General features: G+C 38.7%; 1 protein-coding gene across 4 annotated transcripts in view; it reads right to left on the bottom strand.

Annotated features, from left to right (window-relative positions):
* LOC149183946 (transcription factor bHLH140-like) overlaps nt 1-20,768 on the bottom strand; it is a 138,250-nt gene extending 117,482 nt beyond the window's left edge. Inside the window, exon 1 of one of the 4 annotated variants that reach the window (XM_089417338.1) lies at nt 20,567-20,768. The gene's annotated coding sequence lies outside the window, so the exon portion shown is untranslated. Of the gene's footprint in view, nt 1-20,480 lie in introns of all 4 variants that reach the window. The other 3 variants (XM_089417337.1, XM_089417336.1, XM_089417339.1) reach the window with 3 other exon arrangements.
* Nucleotides 20,769-24,179: the final 3,411 nt, after the last annotated feature.

The following is a 24,179-nucleotide window of genomic DNA, read 5'->3' as shown; positions in this document are numbered from 1 at the left end:
TTTTGATGATGTGGCACTTGCAGCGCAAATGAAGGGTAAGCAGAAGAAGGACTTGAGTAAGGTCAAGTGTTCCAATTGTGGCGAGATGGATCGTTTTACATCAAGATGTCCAATGAAGAAGAAGGGAGATGACGAGAAGAGGAAAGGGAAGCAAGTCGTCGGTGTTGCAACTTCTGCTTGATAGATGACCTCACCAGCAGATTGGAGGAGGACTTTGCTATGATCTCTCATTTCTCGCAGGGTACTATTAAGAGGATGGATGGTACGTGGACAGTGGCATGACGAAATATATGACAAGGTCATAGGAAGTTTTTGAAACTCTAGTTGAATGGGACTCGAAGTTGCACATGGTGTTGGGCAACAAGAGTCAAAAGGAGATCTGAGGATTGGGAGTTGTGTCATTCAGAATGGAGACAGGACGAGCGATGCAGGTCCAATATGTACTGTTTGTTCCAGGGCTCAAATATAGCGTGATTTATGTCTCGATGATCGAGAAGAAGGGGTTTGAGGTCTTGTTCCAGGATGGGAAGGCAAGACTCAGGCCTAGAGGCTCTAGCTCCGTTGGTATCGTGCTTCGAGTTAAAGAGCATGATCTATATAGACTAACGGGCAAGGCTATGGATCATGGGAAGAAGCAGGTGGAGCAAGTGTAGGTTCCAGAGAAGCAAGTGGAGCAGGTACAGGTTCCCGAGAAGAAGGTCCAGGTTCCAAAGACTCAGAGGGAGTCGAGTTCGAGAGGGAGCTTGCAGGTTCAGAGGGAGACTTTGCAGCCCAAGAAGAGCACGTGGTCAATGGGGAACAAGAGTGCTCCTACAACTGCCAAGAAGGAATCATGGAAGGATTGGAAAGCGATACAGGAAAAGAAGAAGAAGACAGTGACACTTCCGAGAGAGGCGTAGTTCACAGAACAAGGATTGTTGCAATTGTGAGCGCCAAGAGTTGGGCAAGTGTTGCAAGTAGTGATGATGACGATGAGTTATTTCCTAGTCTTGGAAGTACCTCCCTCGCTAAGAGGGAGTGTTGATTTCTGAGTAGCTTGGGAGGTACTCCAAGCCCTAGGGTTCGGGGTTTGGAGGGTAGAGTACCACAAGAGTCACTTGTGGGCTTGGTGTTGATTTCTATAGCATCGAATGTGCTCTAGCCTTGAGATTTTGCAGAGAGGCTAAGACACATGCATTCTCCAATACCCAGAAATTGTTTAGGAAATTCCACCTAGAGATGATTTAATTAAAATAATTAACTTTTTTTAAATGGTTCCCTAAGTCTAAACTTAGGAAATCTAGTTAACTAAAGGGTATTGTTACGAGTGATAGAATGAGGTATGGGATCCATAGATTGATCTATTGCGTAATTGTTTGATCCCGATCAAAAAAATATACTCGGGAAAAAAGTAAAAAGTTTGTTCAAAATGGGTGAGACGGAGCATAAGGAGATCATTCCAAATCATTTATATATGGACCAATTATCTATTCATTTTTTTCATCTTCTCCTTTTTTAGAAGAATAACTTGAAGTAACATAAATCTTATTCATTGCCAAGATCTTTTGAATCCTGATCACTAGATCCTTTACGAATAGAAGAAGACGAGGATCAATCCCAGTTAATCTTAGCCTTTGATTATGATTTAATCTTGGTCGTTGGAGCTAAAACGAGAGATTATAAGGAGCTTGATGGGCACTTGGAGAACACATCAAGTGAGAGAGATCAAGAAATCAAATTTCTCAAGAGTAGCAGCGTTGAGTTGAGTTGTCAGAGAGAGATCAAGTGATCTTCTTGCAGTGAGGGGCAGGGATAGTAGTCCGGAGGAGAGTTTTCCAGATCCAGAGAGTGCAAGGCAGAGAAGGCATAGAGAGATTCAGAGAGGCAGCGCAGTTCCACACAGAGGCAGCGCAGAGCTTCAGAGGGAGTTCGAAATTCATCTAGGAGAGTCGAGATCTAGTGCCAGAAGTCGGGGTGTGAGACTGGAGGGCCAAAGGGTCGAATTTCTAGACAACAGGAGATCAGAGGAGGAGGTGACATAGAGCCCAGAGATTGTGACGCAAATCTGCATAGGTTGACATAGAGGTTGCGTGGGGCTAGCCTTCTAAACCCTGATCAGTGTCGGATCTCCAGAAATAGTGTGAGATTTTTCTCACTAACTCTTTGCCTTTTTATTCTCTGTATCAGATTGCCAGTTTGGGCATCTAACGATTTGTACTCAAAAACTATTGCATAATAATAAAACCCTCCGCTGCTACACCGGTTTTCCCAAGTTGGGTTTTTCCGGGGACATTGTCAAAAAACAACTGTGTAAATGTGTGTATGTTTATTTCTCTGTTGTGGAGTATTTATTTTGTGTAGAATACAGAGTATGTATTTCGATATTTGTTGTAGAACAATTGCAAGTAATTTGTTTAAAGGAATTTAACAAATAGGAGAAATACTATTAGTTTGTTGCAGTAGGAATCGGGTCACCGATTTTTCACATGGTATCAAAGCACAAATCATAAGCCGGAGAACTCAAAGTAGAAAGGAAGAAGCAGGTTCAAATTTCTGCCTTGGCAACAATTCGAAACCCCAGAGGCAGTGCAGTCCTTGGGCCAAGGAAGTCAAGTTTTGAGGAAAGATCGATTTCTCTGTGAAAATTCCTCCACTCGAAGGAACCCTTACTGCAGCAAATCTGAATCTACTTCACCTGCTTGATTTTTAAATTACATTCATCAAGTTATTCTTCTGAATACTGAAGCAAATTACTTATGCAACCTACACTAATTAAATATTTGATCTCATGAAACGGAACACAGAGCAAAGAACAAGATACATAGGACACTTATTTTTGGACACAATAGTCCCCGGAAAACCGGTACTGCAACGCTGAGGGTTTTATTATTATGCAGGAGAAATATCTGAATACAAATCTAAGATGCCCATCTAGCAATCCTTTACACAGAAAATATTGGCCGAAAATCTAAGTGAGTTTTACCTCAATTCACCCCGTAGAATTCCGGCTGATTCAGCACAAGACTGGCTAACCCAGGCTATTTCAGCATCACCTCTTCTGCCCTTTGTGTCAGCTTTCACAACTGTTCCTGCAATTCCCGACAGTTCCAGTTGTTCCCAACAGTTCCGACTTCTACCCTCTGTCTTAGCTTTCCCGGTTGTTCCAGCAATTCCCTGCATTTTCGGCTTTTGCCTGTTACATCAGCTTTCCCGGTTGTTCCAACAGTTCCCAGCAGTTTCGGTTGTTCCTAGCAGTGTTGGCTTCTGCGTCACAAGCAGCATTTCTACTCTGTTGGCTCTCTCCGCCTCTTTGTCTGTATTCTCCAGAAAGTCCTCCCGAATTCTCACTGCCCCTCTACTGCAAAATGATCACTTAATTCAAAATCCTTAGCAAACCCTACCCTAGGAATCAAAACCCTACCCTAAGAATCGAATTCTTGATCAATTTGTTCTCTCCATGTGTATTCCCAAATGAACTCCAAGCCTCCATTTTATACTTTTCCTGTTGAGTCTTCAACGGCCGAGATTAAGTCTCGAACCAACGGCTATGATTAAAACATGACTTGATCTGCCTTCTAGATCATTCTCACCCATATTTTGATTAATACCCATTAATATTTTAATTTCCCTAAGTTTAGACTTAAGAAACCCATTAAAAATATTAATTATTTTAATGAATACAATCCGGGAGTAATTTCACCAAATGGTTTTTGAGTTCTTTAGAACTCATGTGTCTTAGCCTCTCCACCAAATTTCAAGGCTAGAGCACTTCCTATGCTACCAAAAACTAACACTCCCTCTTAGCGAGGAAAGTGCTCTAGCAACAATGTCCATTGCATGTTGCTCTGTTTATGAAGCACCTCCTTTCTGCACTGTTGCTGCCACCAACATTGTGCTGCTACTGCTGCCCATGACACTGCCACTGCCACCGCTGCATCTGTACTACAGCTCCCTCTCAAACGCTGCATTTGTTATGCTGCTAGCACTGCCACTGCCAACATTACATCCGTGCTGCAACTCAGTTGCTGAGAGAAACACCTGAAAACATCCAAAATTACTTGAACTTAATTGTGTTCAACATAATATAATGAATGTTGGAATTTGATTGTTGCTGATTCTGACCCTCTAAATCTTCTGCTGCTAACTCCTGCACTGTGCCAACTGCACTACTGTCAACCTTGCTCTACGCTGATCAGTCTTTGGTCCCCAGCTACTAACACTCCACTGCATCATCTGACACTAAGTCCATCTCACTACTGCTGAATCTTGGGCTCCCTAGCAAGGAATTGATCCAAGAAGTGGACTCCTCAAGGATCCTGCCCACATGTAGTCCTCCCGACTACAGCTCAATATCGCCCCATCTCCCTCCTCGAGATGCATGGGCACTCATGGCATACTCTTCCTTGTCAATCTTCGTTGAAGCAACCATAGGGTCATGTTTCTCATCCTTATCCTTTTTCTTCAAAGAACATTGGAATGCATAGTGGCCCATCACGACACAACTGAAACATTTCACCTTCGAAATGTCCTTTTGCTTCGGCTTCTATTGTCCCTTCGATGCTAGAGTTGCGTTCTTCCCCTCTTCCTTTGTCTTTGTGCCACTCCCACTGCTTCCACTGAGGTTGACCTTCACTAGGTCCCCCTCCTCAACTCCTCCTGTTGAAGAGCCGCCCACATCTCCTCCCATGAAGGTAGTTTTTCTCTGCCCAATATGCTTTGGACAAAACTAGCCATTCATCAAAGACTCCATTCAAGGTTATCCTCACAATCACGGTTGGCTGACAAGTGGACCCCACTGCAACAAGTTGGTCTCTAGTGTCCTGAAGACATTGAAGATAGAGGTTCACCCCTTCTCCCTTCTGCATCAAAGTCCGCTGCAACTTCTGCTCCAAACACATCTTTCGTTGTTCGGAAGAGACTTCATACAAAGAAGACAAGGCTTCCCACATCTCTCGGGCTGTATCCTTGCCCTACAAGTGCGAGACCACATGATCTCTTACTCCATTGAGAATCAGCCAGTTTGCCTTCCCCTTCTCAGCCTTCTATTTTTTGTTCTGATCGTTGTCAGCAGGAATAGCCACAACACTTTTGGCATAAGCCTCGAGATCGTATTCCTCCAAAATAGCTAAGATTCTAGTCTTCCATATGACATAGTTGGAGGCTCCAACCAACCTGTCCTGATCTTTGAGCCCATGCGATGCCATCTCACCCAACTGTCGAACTGACTCCTCTAGTCACTACTTAGCACAACTGCCCAGCAAGTGAGAAATTCGAACTTTCTAGCAGAAAGTTCTCTGAGGAGAAAATTCCCCTACTATGTGTCTTCGTTCTTTTCCAACGGATTTCTGCCCCGAAAGAAACTGCGCCCTTCTAGCACTGTGTTGAGGCTCTGTGTCACTCCCTCTACCTCTGCAAGCTCACAATTCGGAAATCGTACCTCTTTGTTGACTCACTCAAAGAGGGATTTCCTCAGATCAGCTTCCCGACAAGGACTGCGCAATCCCTCCAAGGGGATTCAAACTACTACCAAGTGCAGCTTTCCGCCTCACTGTCAACACTGCATCTGCTCTTCTTGTTTCAAAATCAATGCTCTGATACCATGTGAAAATTCCTACACTTGAAGGAACCCCTATTGCAACAAATCTGAATCTACTTCACCTACTTGATTTTTAAATTACATTCATCAAGTTATTCCTCTGAATACTGAAGCAAATTACTTCTGTAACCTACACTAACTAAAATATTTGATCTCATGAAACAGAAAACAGAGCAAAGAACAAGATACATAGGACACTTATTTTTGGACACAATAGTCCCCGAAAAAACCCACAGCGGGAAAATCGGTGCAACAGCTCTGAGGGTTTTATTATTATGCAGGAGAAATATCTGAATACAAATCTAGGATGTTCATCTAGCAATCCCTTACAGAGAAAATATTGGTGGAAAATCTGAGTGAGTTTTACCTCTGTTGTCGCACAAAGTGTCTAGGCACTGCAACAATGCTCAGAGTAAGGGTTGTCACTCTAATCCTTACTCTGTTTAGACTCTCTCCTAGACAATTCAAGGGGGGTGGTCCCTAATGTGAATGAAAGAGAATAGTTTGTGAAACACAAGCTCTAAGACTTAAAGATGGACAACTTGACGAGAGTAAACAAGTCCTGGTTAACTGAAATGGATAGCTCTAATAAAATAAGACACAACCACAAGATATAAATGATTTTAGACCAGTGCCTTATATGTTCAATTAACCAAATACTAGATAAAAACAAGTTACCTAGAGCAGTTTATAATGTGGCAAAGCGACGATCATGAACAATTAAATGTAAAAGGCTAAAAACTTTAGCATGCAGGATAATCTAGCAAAATTTATCTTTCTCCAACAGTGATTATGAATTTTTAAAACATTTATCACTCTTGACAATAGAGAAATCACAAAATTTATCTTTCTCCAACAGTCAATATAATTTTTTTAAACATTCATCACTCTTGACAATAGAGAAATCACAAAAATTAAAATTTTACACTTAACACCAAAGACACCAAGGAACTTTAAATTAGAATTTTAATTATTCCTTAGGCAATTACTTTAATGTGGTAAATGAAGAAATCAAATTTTTAATGTGACAAAAGTAAAACAAATCAAAGGGTTAATAAATTAAATTTTTAATGGGCCATAGGCCACATTAAAAAAAATTAATGTGAAAGCGCAAATCCTCCTTTAATTTATTTCATTCTCAATTCTAAAGTCACCAAAATTTATATTTAAAAAAAATAAATAAATAAATAAATAAATTTAATTTTTAAATTTTTTAAATTTTAGAATTTTTTATGTTTTTGAATGAAAATCAAAATAAAAATAAAAGAAAGGAAATCGAAACAAAAATCAAAAAAATCATAAGTTAAAATAAATAAATAAAATTGAGAAACTAAAACAAAAAATGAAAATCAAATAAAAATAAAACAATTTGAGAAACAAAAAAAAATCACATTAAAATGAATTTAACGTAATCAAAGTTAAAAAAGAAAATGAAATAAAAATGAAACCCGATTTTATTCAAAAAATAAACTAAAGAACTAACCCTAATGCATAAAGTAATAAAAAAGAAAAAAGGGAAATTGAAGTGTATTTGGTTTTGCAGGGCTCGATGGCAGCATATGGAGAGGAGCTCGAAGAGGCAGTGAGCAGGGTTCAACGGAGGGGCAATGGAGATGCAGCGAGAGAAGTATCCAAAGGGAAGGAAAGTTTGCAGCTCGATGGAGGGAAAGGCAACACACAGATGGCAAAAGAGGAGCGACGGGCAACGTGGACGAAGAGTTTGCAGCTTGATGGAGAGGGGATTTGCAGCGGGCAGTGATGAGGGAGCTGAGAGAGGGAGAGGGGCACGTGGGTTAGTGAGGAAGAGCTACATAGCAGAGGGAAGGAGGAAATCACAGGGAAAAGGGAGCCGCAGAGAAGTATGATGGCAACAATGGGAGGATCTGCGAGGAAGGAGCACGCGGATGGCAGCGAGCTAAAAGGACGCAGGTCAATGGAGACAGTAAGGGAAGCCCGCAGATGGTGAAAGAGCTGTGGGTTATGAAAATAACGCAAGGAAGGGAGAGATGGCAACTTGGAGGTTCGATTTGGAGAGGGTTTTCAGAGTAAATGACTTGTGATGAGGAGGAAGAGCTGGGGCAAGGTTTAGAGCTTCGAAAGAACTCAAGGAACGCAGAGACATCGAAAATGGCAGCAAGGAAAAATGCAAAAATGAGGAAAAACCCTAGGCAGCAGATAAATTCGAAATTCTAAGTAGGAGGAGGAACTGAAAAACGATTTTGAATTCTTTTAAAGGAAAAACTAAAGCAAACAAAAAGGAAAATGGTAGCCCCATAAACCCTTAAAAATTTCCCAGAAATTTCTGATTAAAATGATATATTCTTCTGCTTAAACTTTCCTTTCACAAAACTTATAAATTCCCCAAAAAATTTAAAACCCTTCAAGCTGTAAAATCTTTTGAAAAATATCCCTACAAAATGGTATTGAAGCCAAATCTTACCCTCCAGGGCCTAAATCTGGTTTCAAATCAAACTTCTCTTTCAGATCTGCAATTTGTACCTGAAAACAAAAACACCCAAAACCCAGATATACAAAAAATAAATAAAACCCCAAAAACCCAAGTCAAAAAACCAAAAAAATTTACATATCTATGCACAAGAATGGTAGATCTATTAGATCTGAGGAGTATGAGTCCAACTCCGCTCCCAGATTTGATAATTTAAGGCTCTCAACAGGCAGATCTATCAATTTTCCACACAAGAATAAAAAACAAAACAAAACAAACAAACAAACAAACAAAAACAATTTGAAAGAGGTGCTAATTCACAACCCTTTGTGTATCACCAATAACATCTTATGATAAAACCGGAGCTAATTCAGCTAAGCTCTTCAGAAAACACAGATCGGAAGTTGGCTAGTCCAACTGAAAACTTCCCCTAACGCCCAAGGATTTAAAAATCAAGATTTTCCTGCAAAACTCAATCCAACCATCAAAATAAAGCGAGAAAATGATAATAAAATTCAGACAAATAAAGATACCTACTATTACATTCAAAATTTGAATTATCATTTAAATCCCAGCGACTGAGCAAGATACCTGTACTCAAATCACTCTTCAGAAGCTATCATCAATGGCTTTAAAAAAATTATGCATGAAAACAACATATCTTACAATATTCCCATGAAGAGTAACACACGGGGGAAATTAACCCCAAAGTCTTTCTTTATTATCCGAAAAATTATTACACGAGCTTTTCGCTTAGCACGCGACTCAAAGGTCGGATAGATGGATTGACAAATGGCTTCCTATTTAAAGATAAATCCTCCAACGGCTAGTTCGAGTGATCCTCATCAAAGCAATCTCGGTCGTTGATGAGGATCAAAATTTCTTTTAATCTCATCCGTCGAAATTTTAAATTCTTGAGGAAATTCGGATTTTTCAATTAAATGCATTTTAATTAACTCAAAAATAAAAATTTTGAGTTAATTTCCTCAATAATTTGACTTTGACTTAACCCGCAGGGACCAAAGGCTTCAAAATTAGCAAACTAATTAATTTACCTTTGTCCCGGGACCTTTTAAATTTTGATTTTTAAGGACTGACGAATTTTGCCTTTGTAGAATTTAAATTTCCCTATGAACTAGAATTAATTAAATTTCTGGCTTAGGATTTTAATTAATTTTTTGCCAGAAAATTTAATTAATTAACCTATGAGGGGATCAATTATTTTTCCAACCCTCAAAACACTTTACATCATGATTTTGATATTTTTTTACATCATAAGGGGGAAACCCATTTGTAATAGACTCTCACAAACTCCCCATTTCTATGACACAAATATAATCCAGCAAACCAAGCAATTTGTAATAAAATAATCTAATCAAATAGTTAGGATTATTCTCAAATTACTTTTACATAGACTCGATCTAGAATACTAGGAATCGCCTAAGATCCTAGTGACAAAATCCATTCCAACTTTGGGGTAAGACTGAAGGAAAACTCTGCCGACCATCCAAGAATGAATCGGTGAGACAAAAAAACCTCCTATATGGAGATCGTCACTAGAAAGGTAGGTTTACCTAGGTCGTTACATACATGACACGGTGTTGCTGAGATTATTCGCATCATATACATGCAAAATGGGTTTACATAACATCTTGGAAATCAGGCTAATGATGATAGTTGGACGACACGGACACATCGATCAGGCGCTATCCCTTTTGCGAAAAAAGGGGTACTGCTATGGGTCGTTGACGCGTAGTAGTCAACAACCTCACTTCACCCGGCAGAATTCTGGCTGATTTGGCACAAGACTAGCTAACCCCGGTTATTTATGCGTCAGCTATTCTGCCCTCTGTGTCAGCGTTCCCGGCTATTCCGGCAGTTTCTGACAGTTCCGGCTTCTGCCTTCTGCGTCACCTTTCCCGGTTGTTCCAGCAGTTACAGTTGTTCCTGGCAGTTCCGGCTTCTGCGTGACAGACAGCTTTTCTGCTCTACTGGCTCTCTCTACCTCTCTATCTGTATTCTCTGGAAAGTCCTTCTCCCGGATTCTCACTGCCCCTCTGTTGCAGAATGATCACTTAATTCGAAATCCTTAGTAAACCCTGCCATAGGAATCAAATTCTTGATCAATTTGTTCTCTCCGTGTGTATTTCCAAATGAACCCCAAGCCTCCATTTTATATTTTTCCTATTGAGTCTTCAACGGCCGAGATTAAGTCTCCAATCAACGACTAAGATTAAAACATGACTTGATCCGCCTTCTAGATCATTCTAACCCATATTTTTATTAATACCCATTAATATTTTAATTTCCCTAAGTTTAAACTTAAGAACTCCATTAAAAATATTAATTATTTTAATAAAATACAATCCGGGTGGAATTTCACCAAACGGTTTCTGGGTTCTTTAGAACTCATGTGCCTTAGCCTCTCCACCAAATTTCAAGGCTAGAGCACTTCCGATGCTACCAAAAACTAACATTCTCTGAGTGAATCGACCGAGGAATTTGATTTTCCAGATCAAATCTTTCCAAAGGCAGAAGGGAGCAACGTACTTTCCCTTGCAGAGCAGATCTTCAACTGGGACGCAGTTATTTTGCAGCAGTTGCTGGTAGAATAGCGTTAGAAGGAGAAAAGAGCACATACAAAGGGAATTCCTTCCTCAGAGGACTTCTAGCCAAAAAGTTTGAATTTTCCTAGCAAAGCAGCAGTAGTTGTGTGCAGAGTTTCTCACTCAAGAAGGGAGTGCGAATAGTTGGGCAACAATTTCGCAGAGGAGAAGAGGAGTAGTTCAACATTTTCAGAGAGATGGCATCAACAGGGTTGAGAGATCAAGATCGGTTGGATGGAGCCTCCAACTATGTGATCTAGAAGGCCAGGATTTCCTGCCTTCTATATGAGCATGATCTCAAAACTTATGTTGATAGTGTGGTAGTTGTACCCGCAAATGCAAATCCGCTCAAGAAGTACAAGGAGATGGCGAGAGCTAAGAGATTCATTCTTGATGGGGTTCGAGATCACGTGGTATCTCAAATAGCTGGCAAGGACACTGCCCAGCAGATGTAGGAGGCATTAACTAAGCTATACGAAGGATCTTCCGAGCAGCGGAAGATGTACTTGGAGGAGAAGCTGAGATGCACTAGGATGCAGAAAAGGGAGTGTGTAGACCCCTTCCTTACTAGACTTCAAGATGTCCGAGATCAACTGGCTTCAATAGGATCAATGCCCCAACCTACAAAGTTTGTTCAATTAGCGTTGAATAGAGTTTCTAAAGATTGGCAAGTTTTCATCCAGAGTATCCTGGGCAAAGAAAAATTGTCAAATTGGGAACGTGTGTGGGTTGATCTGCAACAAGAGGAGATGAGGTGTGATCTGGTGAAAGCCACCATCAGTTGCAATAGCAACATTCGAACGAAGCAAGTGAAGGAAGAGGACGACATGGCCCTTGCATCAAAGGGGCAGCAAGAGCAACGCAGAAGAAAAGATATTTTGAAGATCAAGTGCTTCAGGTGTGGTGAGTTGGGCCACTACAACACTCAGTGTCCTCTTAAAAATAAGGACAAAGAGGAGAAGCAAGATCAGTAAGTTGCATCTGCTGATATCAACAGGTTGTCCTCTAGATTGGAGGAAGAGTTTGCCATGATCATTGAGATGCCTCCAGGGGTGAGGTGGGGTGATCTGAGTTGTAGCCCTAGAGAGCTACAGGATGGGCAAGATTCTTAAGGAGGTCCACCTCATGAATCAGTACCTTGCTACAGGGCCCAAGTAGTAGCATGGATCAGTGGCAGTTGGTGCAGTCAGGTGCCAAAGTGACAGATGCAGTAGCTAGTAGCAACTCAGAGACTGAGCAGTGCAAAGCAGAGTTGACAACAGTGCAGCTGGCACAGTGCCGAGCCAATAGCAACGTAGAGGCTTTAGTGACGACGCAGAGGCTAGCAGCAGTCAAAACTCGAACAACAGATGCATCATACTGACCACGGTTGGTTCAGTGTTTTGGATGTTTTTCCGTTGTAGTTGTTGCAATTGTAGCAGCAGCAGATGGAGAAGCTTGCAGTGTTGGCAGCAGTTCAGCAGGGCCAGCAACAACACGAATGCAGCAATTAGAGTTGCATAGTGGTTGGTGGGCAGCAGCAGCCAAACATCAGCAGTGCAACAGGAGATGGGGCAAAGATAGAGTGATGCTTCAGTGGGTTGCAACACTAGAGCACATTCCTCGCTAAGAGGGAGTGTTGACTTCTGCAGCATCGGATGTGCTCTAGCCTCAAGATTTTGCAGGGAGGCTAAGACACATGCATTCTCCAATACCCAGAAATCGTTTGGGAAAATTCCCTCTAGAGATGATTTAATTAGAATAATTGACTTTTTTTAAATGGTTGCCTAAGTCTAAACTTTTTAAATCTGGTTAATTAAAGGGTGTTAATTAAATCTGGCGTGAATCTTCTAGAAGAAGACGAGGATCAACTCCCAGTTAATCTTAGCCTTTGATTATGATTTAATCTTGGTCGTTGGAGCTCCAACGAGAGATTATAAGAAGGAGCTTGATGGGCACTTAGAAAACACATCGAGTGAGAGAGATCAAAAGATCAAATTTCTCAAGAGTAGCAGTGTTGAGTTGCCAGAGAGAGATTAAGTGATCTTCTTGCAGTGAGGGGCAAGGATAGTAGTCCGGAGTAGAGTTTTCCAGATCCAGAAAGTGCAAGGCAAAGAAGGCATAGAGAGATTCCAAGAGGCAGTGCAGTGCCACACAGAGGCAGCGCAGAGCTTCAGAGGGAGTTCGAAATTTAGCTGGAACAGTCGAGATCTAGTGCCAGAAGCCGAAGTGTGAGACCGGAGGGCCAGAGGGTTGAATTTCCAGACAGCAAAAGATCAAAAGAGGAGGTGACGCAGAGCCCAGAGATTGTGATGCAGATCTGCGTAGGTTGACGCAGAGGCAACATGGGGTTAGCCTTCCAGAACCTGATCAGTGTTGGATCTCCAGAAACAGTGTAAGATTTTTCTCACTAACTCTTTGCCTGTTTATTCTCTATATCAGATTGCCAGTTTGTCTAACGATTTGGACTCATAAACTATTGCATAATAATAAAACACTCAGCTGTTGCACCGGTTTTCCCAAGTTGGGTTTTTCTGGGGACATTGTCCAAAAACAATTGTGTAAATGTGTGTGTGTTGATTTCTCTTCTGCGCAGTATTTATTTTGTGTAGGCTGCAGTGTATGTATTTCGATATTTGCGGTAGAAAATTGCAAGTAATTTGTTTAAAGGAATTTAACAAATAGGAGAAATATCATCAGTTTGTTGTAGTAGGAATTCGGTCACCAATTTTTCACACTTGGAACCCAAGGTTGGGGTTTTGCACCCATCGGAATTTGAGCCAAAAACATGAAAAAATTGAGCATGAGAAAATTTGAGGTGATAGAGCTTGGCGTGGTGATTTCAATGCTTCGAAGATCACTCAAATCAGAGCTGCTCTAAAAATGAAGCTATGAATTTTTAAAGGTTGTGTGTGGGTTTGCACAAGAAGTGTCAAGGTCCGCTTAATGTTATTTAGCCTTGTGATAGCTTGTCAAGCCCTAGAATGACGTTTTGAGGAGCCCTCTCTATGTGTATATATATGAGGTGAGATCGAGGCATTTCCTCATCAATTTGTGCAACACTTACATCACAAATAGCTCGTTGGAGGAGTAACTAAGTCTCTGTTTTGGGCCGCAGCAAAGGAGGGCATAACAGCGCAGCAATTAGGGATTTTTCCTAGGTTATTTTAGGGTGACCGAATCGCTGGAGGAGGGCCAAGTAGCCTTGTTAGAGGGTCGAGGCAAGGAAGGCTTGTTTAAGGGTTGTTTGAGGGAGGATATCCCTAGTTGGGTGAAGTCGCACGCTCTGTGGTTACATTAGAGCCACCGCAGGCCTATTCTGGGCAAGATAAGATGGTCGTAAGGCCTATTCAAGGGTGTTGGAGCATTGGAACAGGCAACGTGGGACCAAGGGCTTAAAGTAGAAGGGAATCCACATCATAAAAGGACTATTGCATGGTTTTGTGAGGGTTGTTAGAGATTGTGTTTTGTTCCCTAACCAAACCCAAATTGCAATAGTCAAGAAGACCCTTAACAGTGAGGTGAAGGTATGTATTTTGGTACATGTTTGTAGGTGTTGGATCCAAGTTTTGGATCAATTTTGGATCGGTTTCATGTAGCAGCCTATGGGTGCCAATTGGAGGACTTTTAGTGGAGGTCAAAGTCCATCCTAGAAGCAGAACTTGCAATGAAGTATTGGGTGTCATTGATCTAGTGGAAGGCAGTGTGTTGGCTACCCAAAGTAGCCCTAGACTAACAGTGTTGAAGTGACGAAGCTAGTTGAAGATTGGGTGAAGTTTGGAGCCTTATGAGTAGCTCTTTGATGGACGAACGAAGCTACTAGAAGGCAGTTTGGAGCCTAGGTATTGGCCAACCTAGAGAGCAGATTGGATCAGCGCGTGTACATGCAGCAAAAGTGACTTGCTGCAGTGTTAGGTGGCAGTCTTCTTGGAGTCTCTATGTGTTGTCCTTTGAAGGAGTAAGGGGTAGCTAGAGAGTAGTACAAAAGCAAAGGACCGACAGAACAAGATATGACATAGAAGCTACAATGAAGTTTGTCATTGTATCTTGTATACCATAGACTGTTGTATTATTCAAATTGGTTTAATATAACGAAGATTGGGTTGTACATTATTGTACAATATTTGTTAAAAAATGTGTATACTTGTGCATATGTGATTTACTACTTTATATTTTCCGTTGTGCAAAGTAGTTCTTGTTGAGATTCTTGGTTTGGTAGTGTCAGAGATTTTAAGATTCTAACCTAGACCCAAGATCGTGGAAATTCAACATGGATTGGATATCTTCTCTCTCTTGAGAATTTCGCACTTTTTCTTAGAGGATGAATTGGAGCTTTATGGATGAATTTTGATGTGTGGATTTGCTCTATCTTATCTTGGGGCATCTCTCTTGTCAAATTGTGGATGGTTGTATATGTTCTATTACATGTACGTACATGCTTTTAATGTTATTCTTGTTTATTTTGTCATATACATTGGACTAGGATTTTCACTATTTTTAGGGTTAATTGTTACATGCGTTAACTGCTTAAATTGTGGAATTTTGTCTCTATATAGCATCTCTCAATGTATGAGCCATGTAATGTGAATGAAATCTCCTAGGGGTAATTTTATCAACAAATTTATCTTGATAAGCCATCACCTTTTGCACATCGAAGTATAAAAGACGCAAGATTACTTCTCTCTGACCTAGAAGGCTAACGAAGTGGTCTTGAGGCCTCCTTGACCAAGAACCAAAGGTCCTCACACATATTCATCAAAGACTCCATTCTCCCAAAGACTAAGGCACTAATCTACCAAGAGGTGGTCACCTAAAATCAACTTTCACCATTTCGTAGGTCTAGCCAAGTTGGGTCACCTAGGGCATCATTTTCTCGGTGAACTAGCCCCCTCCAAAAAGTTATATCTCCTAGCTTCTCCGTGCTAGTGTTTCCTCAAGGCCTCCTCCAAATTTGAGGGCATTCCAACTGTGGAGTTGTGAGAAAAGCCAAGCCCTAGCTCCGAGATCAAACTTTGCCCTAGCATCCCCAAGGCTAGTACCTTATTGAATCAATTCAACACCTTTAATTGAATATTCTTTCTTTGATCCTTTCCCCTAGCTTGTCTAGGCTAAGGGCATCATTGGTCGCTAAACGCCTTCCTCCTGACCTAGACTAGGTCCACTTGGTTTCGCATGGTCCCGTTCCTTTGAAAAGGAAATTCTTCAAGAACCATCTAGGGTACCACTTTCAATAAGGACTTTAGGGATTGGGAAACTCCATCACAAGTCATATCCCATAAACCTAACCTTCAAATTCCCCCTACCTTCTCCTAGAAGACATTGTACCTTGCTTAGAAAGCAAGCAATCTCTATCTTTCAACCTCTTCTGGAAAAGGATTATTTGGGTCACTCCACATCCATTCATTGATTTATCCTTCATCAATGACTCCATAATATATTAGGTCTCCTCCCATCGGTGAAACTTTGTAAATAGAAGGGAGCCTTAGCTGAGGTGACAGTGGGCTAAGTCTCCATTGGTTACCCTTGGTCTAGCATTTGCCCTTTAGGGAGCCCCTTTAGGTCCCCTGCTAGTTTGAGGGGTAACGGGTCCAAAGTTTAAATTATCGACAATATCGAGGAAAATATAGGAATTACCAAAAATTATTGGGAAATATTAAAAATACAAAAATAATCATCTTTTCCCAATCAAGGTGTCACTTGTCATAAACAAGCGAGGAGAGCAAACAAACCAACAGCTTAGGTCCCGTGGTGGTTCTGTTTTGATTGTTATTTTGTGTTTGGTGGGTGACACTATTCCCATTGGCACACTAGTGCTCTAGGATGTCTTTTTGTTTATCATGCAAACTACGCTACTAAGAAACTCTATTTCCGTCATTAGTTTAGTTTCCCAAGTGGCAGACCACAATAGGAATTGCTTATGATGTGTACGATTTTCCCAGATAATCAATAGAATTATAAGCTTACCAAAAAAAACAATCATTTTTTCAAATTTGTAACTTCTAAAGCAACATCAACATCAAACAAACACATTGCTACATAAATATGAAAATAAAATCGATATATAAGATGTCATGTGGTACATCAATATCGATACTGAAATATGATATTTGTCTTGAGTCATAAGGTATAATAGAATGATACAAAATCATATCAAAGCAAACATAAATGAATCTCATGAGATGAATCATGGCAATGAAAACAACAAATTTCCCCTTGTTTGCTTGATGGAAAATGGTCACATCATCCTTAACAATGTTATTAGAACTCAACCAAAAGACTAGCCGACCAAAAAATCCATAAAATATTCAAATTTTGAAAAAAACATATAATTCATGTGCATCCATATGAATCCAAATTATTTAACACAAATATGCTTATTTTGTCTTGTATATAGCAAGGGTGCCAATAACCAAAATAGCACCAAGTCCAATCCATCTTTGATTCAAAATAGATTAACAGATAAGCTCTAAATAGCCTCCAAAAAAAAATCATACCACAACAAATACCTACATAACATCAAAATTCATTTCCTATATTGGGATCCTCCTCATCAAATTTTCCCTCCAAGCATTAAAATAAGAGAGAAAAAGCTTAACATGCCCAATTAATCATTTTTCTTGAGTGAAGTATACATTTTTACTAGGGTTGGGATGGATGAGTTCAACAGTCAGTGCCACCAACATCGAGGTACAATGAGGACTCAATGTTGTTGATTAAATGTTAGTCACATACCCTCATACATCACAAAATCTAGTAGAAACGGTGTAATCCTGCCAATTTGAAATCCTAAAGACTATTAAGTCCATTGTATTTTGAATGGAATCTAAAATTCTACTTTCTCCATATGAAATCCAATGAGGTTGGAACCACTCTCAAACATCCTGAAACAATTAATGGTGATTTTAAAATTAAGTAAAAGGATGAAAATGAAAGATAAAGAAAAATTTCATTTTACTTTAAGAATTTAATATTATCATTAACTACTAGGGTATGTATCTCATGAGATGAAACATGGAAATGAAAATAACAAATTTCCCCTTGGTTGCTTGATGGAAAATAGTCAGAGTATCCTCACAGCTTAATCCCCTAACTCACTTGTAAAAAATGAGGGTGAAAAGAACAAAATTTTGGTTATAAGTTAAAACTGACATAAATAGGGCAATAATTTCCAGTAACTTCAAAAGGGAGAATTATCACAATTATTATTGTTGATATTATCACCAATGTTGGTTTTGGCAATATTATCATGATAAGTACAACATTGGTGTAATGCTTGCAACAAAAAAGACAAGAAAGCCATTTTTGTTGAGAGGGGAGATAAAACCATGAGAAATAATGGTATAACGCCAACAATAAAGAAAACAATAATAGAGAAGGGCACAATTCCATTAAAAAATAATTGTGATAGGAGGATAAAGGAATATTATTTCATGGTCCAATACTTTGGTGTAGGAAGAAGAGTTAAAACAAGGACTGCAAGGAAGCTTAAACCAATAACTAATGACCATAAAAGTCCAAAACACAACAACAAAAAATTGTGAATGTTGACAAGTACACAACATAAATAAAGTCAGACAAAGAAGCCATAGTATAAGATCCAATGACAAAAAAGGCTCAAGTAAAGGAGCCCGGGGAAATTACAAAAAATTTACAAGAGAAGGATAATGGGACACAACATACATAAAGATATAATTGAAGAAGTAGAAAAAGAAAAAGACAAAAAGGGAAACAATTAGGCTAGTTCATTAAGTTTTACAAATGGAAACCTCAATGAACATGACACATTGATCATGCACAACAGACCATACATAGCACAAACTTGGACAAAAAATGCAAAGGAACCAATGCATGAAGTGTCAATAAAGTTGCACTTAGTAGAGACAATCAATGTTGAATGCAGAGAAATAGGAAACCAATTGTGGGAGACAGTAAACGAGAATTTGCCATAATTGGAGAAGATATCAACAAAGCGACAAACAAAGATGTCCATGCCACAATTATCACTACATAATGAAACATACTATAATTGTTGGCAAATTAAGGTTATTCCCTGGTAATAATACATTGGATCAAAAGAAGAAATTGGGCATCACATACCAGGTAAAACCAAAAGTAATGCTAATGTCATAAGAATTCATTATAGTAAGGCAAAGATCTCTCCTTTATTTCGGGAGAATTTCCATAGACCCAAAGGCTTCAACCTATTTGGCTTTGTTAGCACAACTATGGCTAAGCAAAATTTGGTTTGTTCCTAACTAGGGCAAATACACATTAGACCTAAAGCAACATGGGAAAGCATTATCAACTAATCTAAACAAACAAAGATTCCTTGAAGAAGCTTCATCGAGTACAAGTATGAAAGATCCAAATAGGTTGGAGTAATTCTAGTCAAAATATTTGAGGAAAATCTTAAACTAAACTTAAATAAATTGGGTGTCAAGATTGTTCTAAAGACAAAACAAACTATGACAATGGCCCTCTGCAATAGAAAGTGACGATTACTTAATGTTATGCCCAATGTGTTTCCATGCCTCTATGGAGGGCCGCCGCTGGCAATGAAGACAAGAATAAAGAATAAAGGTGCATAGGAAAAGTGTAATCATAATGATTGTGAGGACCAACTTGCAAAGACATCTAAAATGACAAGAACAAAGGAAATCTTGCAAGGACACCTTACAAAAGAGATGAACGTTCAAGATTTCCGTGAATCACACGTTAAATTTTAAACACACATTATGATATACATATGAATAAAACAAGCAAAAATGAGCTAACTTGATGTTATTTGGAGCAAGGTAAAAGTGCATTACCTACCTACCAAGGTAGATTTGAGATTCAAATTTTTCATGCTCAGAAGACTCATGAATTAGGACGAATTTATATTGGTGTAGGACGAATTTATATTGGTGTATGTGTGTGTACCAACATAGATTCATTTTAACTTCAGATCTATTAAACATCAAGCGGGGTCAAAAAGAAATTAAGATTCAGATTTTTTCATGCTTAGAAGAGTCATGAATTAAGATGTCTTTATATTGATGTATCTGTGTATCAACATAGATTCATTTTAACTTTGGATGTAGTAAGCACTAAGAGGGATAAAAAAGAAATTGAGATTCAAATTTCCTTCACTTAAAAGACTAATGAGTTGGGATCAAAAAGAAATTGTGGTTACCATACTAGACTGGACTGTTATTTTTTATTATGTACACACATTACTCATCTCCCTCATACTGTGCCATAAAATGCACCTCTACTTATCTCAATGTAATGAATAAGAACCTTGCCAATTACTTCATCATTTCTTTAAGGCTGTTAATAGGCATGTTGACTGTCAAGACCCTGTGACGTTTTCAGAGGGTAATGGTCAGGGGCTAATGCCCTTACTGCTTTTTTTAATCTCTTTTAACATCCTCCAACTTCAGTCGAAAATTTTATTAAAACAAAGTTCCGTGCAATTCCATACCAAAACTGAACTGCTGCTTTCAGTTACTGCGAATTATTTGCTCCTATATCTAACCGAGGTATTACTACTCTCCTTGTGTAACTGTTAACCAGTGTTTGAGTATGAATCTAAACCTAACCACACTAGGAAAGGAGATCGAGAACATGGAAACTAGAAAGTTTAAAGGCATTCATTCATCCATCAGCTAAAACTTAAACCCTAAACCCATTGAGAATGGAAACAGTGGATTGCAAAAGGTGGAAAGTTATAACGCTAAAGTAAAATGCACGAAACCAATATACCAAGATTAACAACCCTAATCTACAGCATAATACTTGCAATTCAATCCAGACAGAAACTATTGATCGGGGCTTTACGGGCATGAAAATGATATCAGAGTTTACTATGAATGAGGGATCCTAAAGCCACCTGTTTCAAATTCAGTGAGTATATGTCATAATCCAAATGTAATGCTGTAACGAATCGAAAGAATTATGACGTTGCAGAGTATTCACCTTGCAGAAAACATAGCATGCCTCATTGGAAGAAATGCAATTATTAGCATCGATCCAGCGGACCTTTATCTAGACAAATAGAATTTACTAGAATCAACCCAGTAGACCCGTCTGAGATTACAAAACCGTTAAATTAAGTGTGTCCCCCAAATTGGTTGTCTTTGTAACCTCTCATAACTAGCATACTCACGGAAGGAGGGAATGGGAAAAGAATAAAAGGCGGTTAAGTGTGTTTGGATGGTTTAATATTTCATAGAATATATGTTTAATTTGTGTGTGTTTGTTACTTATTTTTATACGAAGAGTGGTAATGCTTTAGTGTTAATTCAATGGAGTTTTCTTGAAATAAAATGAAATGTTAATGTTTACCAAATTAGAAATACTTTTTGTTATCATCAGTTTTTTTTTTTCGTTATTTTATTATTCAAATTAATGATGAATTGACTCAACTTTCTAACATTCCTCTCATTGAAAAGACAATGCCAAGGAATCGATGTTAACACACTGTTGTAACTATCTCTGATGTCTTTGAAAGCATCACATTCCAAAATTAAATGTTTTTTTGATTCCACTGCCTCAGAAGTGCAAAAAGTACACACCCATTCTTCCCAAGCTTCTTTAGGTCTTTTCCACCGACCCGTTTTGCACCGTAGTTGATGCGAGTTAGTTCTTAATTGAGCAATAAGAATCTTTGCTCTCCATAGAATGCTAGCTCCAATGTACTCTTTTTATTGGAGATCACAAGTGGGGTTGAATTCTTGAACATAGTACTTCTTCTTTCTACTCAACTCTTTTCCCCATATACACTTACAAAACTTCTCCATAACAAATTCTTTATCTCCTTACTATTTGTGGGACATGCATTGAGGTAAATATTTCATTTTTGCATCTATTTGTTGTTTTGTCTCATCCATGATTTTTTTCTTTCACTCATTCCTTCATTGAAGATAACTTTAAGCCATCTACCTTCTCTCATTTATTCAATTCTTTGTAGGTACCTTATGAGACGCACCATAGCAATTGCTTCGATGGGAGTTGCTCCTGTTTCACTCAACATTATCTCATAAGGAACCGAACTTTTTATTTTAAACTTGCTCATGATCAAGCGTTTTTGGATTTTCTCAATTTGCTTCCATTTTGAGACAGGGATGTTGCTAGCCCATAGTTCACACCCATATAATATCACTGGACAAACGATAAGCCCAAAAAGCACTTTAATCGTTTTCCAATCCCATAACTATGCCTCTCTACCTCTGTTTTGAAGAGCATATAATGCTTTCCACCCTCCTAAAATTCTCTTATTTTTACAGTCCTCTCAATTAAGCTTGTTGTTGAAATCAATCTTGAGGTACTTGTATTCATTTACTTCAAGAATGTTGCCTTCAAAGAAGAACGTATGCTAGTTTTGCTTCTTTTTATTTGAGAAAATCATTATTTTGGTCTTGCTGCTATTGACTTGCATCCCCACTGCTTTACAAAAATGCTCAAGGGCATATAGGTGCATATGCAATCCCTGGGTCGATTTAGCAATCAATACAAGGTCATCAGCATATAAAAGAAGCTTTATCGCAAACTTCCCCAACCGAACACCATCCCCACCTTGAAGATTTAGCCACTCTTCCAATTTATCAATATATAAACCAAAAAGAGTAGGGGTTAAAGGGCAGCCTTGCTTGACTCCAGTGTCACTTCTAAATATTTCTGAAATGTCTGCTGAAGTTCTAGTTTTGACTTTCACCTCTTCATAAAGCCTATGGACATTGGCTCTATGTGTTATAATAAATTAAATTGGAAGGATGACTTGTTATTATTTTATTTTTTAAGATATTTATAGTATTGGTGAAAAAAGTTTAAATTAAAATAAAAAGATTTTGTAGTAAAAAAAAATAAAATAAAATATATATATATAATTTCAAAATTTATAATCAATTGAAATTTTTTTTTGAAAATAATGTGCTTAGAATTTTATCTCATTCTACTTATGGAATTGTAATTAAAATTATAATAAAAAAGAATTTTAATCTGCAAAAGTTGTACTAGCTGTCTTTCTTCGTTTTCACAAAGGTATTTTATTGGGAAAGTAATGGCAAAGCATGGAAAGAGATTATTGAGGGAGAGTTTGCATTAATGTGACATGGAATGATTGAAAGTTAGAAGGAGAATGGACATGTAAAAGGAGAATGATATCATGTAGGATATGTTTCAAATAGGTAGTGACATTACATGGTTGCAACATATTGTTTAAATCTTGTGTTTCTCTTGGTTACTAAAAGCCTTGACTTTATTTTAAGTAGGTTGTGCATAATTCAAGATGTGTAATTCTTCGGCGTGCAACAATAGTAGAGGTTTATGGGTGCACCTTAGAAGAATGGATTACAGCGTACCACAACAGATCCCTTAATGAACATCGCTCAAAGGGAAATGTTGAATGTTATAAATAACATGTGCTTCTTCCTTCCCTTCTTACAATGGAATAATAATACTTGTTAATCATCCCCACTCACAAAGGACAACTAAAGGTTTGACATGAGCTTCGTTAAGTTCTTTCAAACTTTGCATTTAGTTATAACATTAATAGCAAGCAATAGAGGTAGGGTGACAACTAATGGGCCTCGAAAATGCCCATGTTTTCATCATGTAATATCACCATTCATACCCTAAAACTCTAGGTCTTTAACCTATTTCGTACCGTAATTCCATCAACTTGTCGCCAAATCACATTTTATGTTTTGTGGTTGAATATCATTAGATTTCTTAGATTTTCTATAATTAAAGATGATTATGCCATGATTTACTAATGATGATTTGGCTAAGCTCATTTTCACAGGGTTCTATTGCCAAGTTTCTGCACAAGCCAGTAGAGTATGGAAATGGCCAATTTGGGGCTTTTGACACTTTCGGCATGCTTCCGAAGAAACTGAGAGAGTTTATTGTCAAAAATGATATTGTAATACCTTTCCATAACTTGGATTGCACCCAGGTCACTCATGTGGGTCTCTAGAAAGAAATTCATAAATTTGCCCACATTTGCAATAATTTTCAAACTACCAACTTCAGCATCGATTTCTGTGTAGATGAAAGTGAATGAAGAAAATATGGCACATGAGTTTTGGTCCAATTTACAAACCCTAAAATAGTTTTCTAAAATTCCTTACGGTTTGGGAGATATCTGGAGTTCTTTGAGGCCAATTTATATGAAATGTCAAGATTTGTACTTAACAGTGAAATTCAGATTTGCCTATTTTTATGCCACAGTTACGGTTTGATAAGTTCTTGTCCTCCATCCCTACATTGATCAACATCAACCATTAGCTATTTGAAGGCCATCTAGAGAATTCAAACATGGCATGAATTTGTTTGATTTAGAATGTAATTAATCTATAGCATGTATAAAAGCAGAGCAGCAAGCATAGGAAAGGAGGCAGCAAACCGGAGTTAAAGATTGTTACCGTGTATCTCTTGAATTATTATTTTTGAATCAAATATGTTTCCAATGGTCATGCATTGAGTTCGAGTTAACTGTTCGATGGTTTCGCTGTGAATGACGAGTTAATTGTGATCAACATATTACGCTTGTTGTAAGTTAACCAGCTCCCAGGGGTGGTCGGGCCCA

This window comes from Pinus tabuliformis, chromosome 3_2, assembly GCF_031772625.1.
Source record: "Pinus tabuliformis cultivar Carrire ecotype Pingquan chromosome 3_2, CPIR1, whole genome shotgun sequence".
Lineage (NCBI taxonomy): Eukaryota > Viridiplantae > Streptophyta > Pinopsida > Pinales > Pinaceae > Pinus > Pinus tabuliformis.
This window is presented reverse-complemented; position numbering and strand designations above follow the sequence as displayed.